The sequence below is a fragment of the Nicotiana tomentosiformis genome, chromosome 7, assembly GCF_000390325.3.
Source record: "Nicotiana tomentosiformis chromosome 7, ASM39032v3, whole genome shotgun sequence".
NCBI lineage: Eukaryota > Viridiplantae > Streptophyta > Magnoliopsida > Solanales > Solanaceae > Nicotiana > Nicotiana tomentosiformis.
Genome location: NC_090818.1, coordinates 90,767,505 through 90,770,174, shown reverse-complemented (window position 1 = coordinate 90,770,174; position 2,670 = coordinate 90,767,505). Strand labels below are relative to the sequence as shown.

The window sequence follows — 2,670 nt, the reverse complement described above, 5'->3', positions numbered from 1 at the left end:
CACTTTGTATAACCTAAAGAAGCTTTTCCCCCAGCTAGACGAGAAGCATAGTCAAAAGATGATTTAGGACATATTCCTGAATCATCCAATAAGTCAATTTCATATGCTTGAGAAAGTTTAATATTTCTTTGCGATGGTAGCATATGCGCTAGAGATGGAGGAACGAGAGGATGATTGTGCTTTTTTTCAAATGAAATGATAGAAAACTTCCCATTTGATTGACGACTTACGACCATGTGAGCTAAACAACCCGTCCTAATTTCCTTTCTAGGTTTCTTGACCATCGCTTCTCGCTTGTCTCTTTCTCTATAACCTTCTTTATAACATATAAATTTTCTCGAAGTCACATATCCGTGGACTTTACTTTTATTTGCATATTCCTTTCTAACACTAAACCCAATTGTAGCAGCATATTTGTTGTAGTATTCATATGCATACTCTTCTGAATCAAATGCCATCCCAAGCTTTATTGGCTCAAATAAATGAGAAACATCCATATGTTCATTTTGAGATGGGATCTTCATAAATCTACCATTAAACAAGAGAAAGTAAGACACATAGCATAAGTGTGCACTTACTTTGTTGTAGCTTTTACTTATCACATGACTTATAAAGTAATTATGAGGCATAGTCCCTGCTAACCTCCAATTTTTTATTTGATTGATACAATTCAGCAAGCAATAATGAAAGGGAATGGTGCATAACTATACTAGTTTGACGATCAATTAACCTTGATTCATAAAATATTCAAATCTAATTTTATTTGTAAGTTAAAATGATAAACTTTTAAATTTACTTGCTTTCAAGTCAAAGTCTAGTACACCAAAGAACATAATAGTTAAGTTTCGAAATTCTACTCCAAAACGTTCAGTCTATTCTTCCCACACCAAAAAGTTCATGACTTTGTAATTTCAACAAACACATGGTATACAATCTTTTACTCGACAATTGCCACAACAAGAAATGTAAAAAAAAGTATAAAACTTCTAAGGAATAGAATTAATGGATAAAGAAGAACCTGACGAAAATTTCAAAGCAGTTATTTCCAGAAAAATGAATTTCCACGACTTGCTATCTTATTCTCTGTTTGTCCACTTGTTGTGTTTTTCTCTATTGATTTTTAAACTAACAATGACCTTCAAGGACTGAATTTTCATGGTAAAAATCAAAAAGATTTTCTCTGCTACAATGATTTTCGGTATTTCCTTGAGAGCAGATGTATTTTGGCACGTAGAGGGAGAAATTATGGAAAGTTTTGGTGAGAGACAAAATATATTATTTAGGAATGGATAAAGAAAGTAATTAAATACTTTTAACCATAGTTAGAGCTTTAATTTATTCAATTAAATCTCATCCAATAATTTTTAACCATGACAAGCGTCTCTAATCCAAGTAGAAACTTGGAGAAATGGAGAGACTAAGAAATGGAGGGGAGTTGAATCCGGTGGAGGATATTTTTTAAGATCTCTAATTGGCTGATCCCTTTTACACATATCCGATTCGAATTTTAGAGGGGATATATGTGTATGTGTATTGAATAAGTGTAATGTATATACGAAAGGTGTTTATATTAGTTATATTGTTTCATATGATATTATTTAGTGTTAAAGGAGTGTATCTTAGTTGGGTTACTAGTTACGCCAATGGTTTAAGTAATGACTGTGATTAATGAAATGATTATTTAGTGTTGTAGCTGCATGAATATATTTGATTTGCTATCTGAAATGTACATAAAAGTATTGAATATTTAAGTCAAACGTCTCTCTAATTGTATTAGAAAAGTAGCTAGAGCGGTATTAGGGGTCTCGAAGGATAATTTTAATGGACGTAGAGGGGATTGGTTGTAGAATAAAGAGGTTTAAAGGAAAGTGGAAGCCAAGAATGTTTCTTACATGAAGTTAATGGAGTGAAAAAACGAGGAAAAAAGAGAACGAATCAGGAGAGGTACAAAATTGCAAAGAAGCAAGCGAGGATAGTAGGACGACGACTAAAATGACAGTATTTGATCATTTGTAAAAGAACTAGAGGACAAAAGTGGAAAAACAATGTTGTATAGGCTCGCCAACACGAGAGATAGGAGGGCTCGCGACTTCGACCAAATGTAATGATCTAACCAGTCATATTTCGTTCTAGCACTTCGTTCTATTATTTGAGACCTTGAATAGCCTCATATGATGTATTATAACTTGCATGTATAGTTGATTTTCATTTTCAAGAAGTTGGGGATGGTTTGAAAGATTAATTCTTAATTTGAAAGCTTTAAGTTGGAAGAATTGACCGATATTTTACTTTTGTGTAAACGAATCTGAATTGGTGATTTGAATACTTCAATAGGTTCACATAATAATTTTGGACTTGCATATGTGTTTGGTTCGGGCCTCGGGTAGCTCGAGGTTAATTCGGCGCTTCTAGATATAAGTTGAAAATTTTGAGAAAATTTTTTGGTTTGCTGTGCGATTTTTGGTTTTGTTGTTGTTATTCATTTGTTGAAACTTTGAGCAAGTTTTAATAAGGTATATGGACTTGTTAAGATGATTGAATCTAATCTAGGGGCTCGGGGGTGAGTTTCAGGGTAGTTACAAAATATTATGGAGCTAAGTTGACTAACTGATTTCTACAGTCAGTGTTGTGCATCGCCATCACGAAACTTGAGCCGCGATCGCGTAGAAA

At 33.4% G+C, this 2,670-nt stretch overlaps 1 long non-coding RNA gene across 1 annotated transcript; it reads right to left on the bottom strand.

Annotated features, from left to right (window-relative positions):
- Window positions 1-381: 381 nt before the first annotated feature.
- On the bottom strand, window positions 382-1,435 carry LOC104120267 (uncharacterized). Its single transcript, XR_004503423.2, has 2 exons — window positions 1,019-1,435; window positions 382-528 (listed from the first exon to the last, which is right to left on the bottom strand). It is a non-coding gene; the product is annotated as an uncharacterized lncRNA (long non-coding RNA).
- Window positions 1,436-2,670: the final 1,235 nt, after the last annotated feature.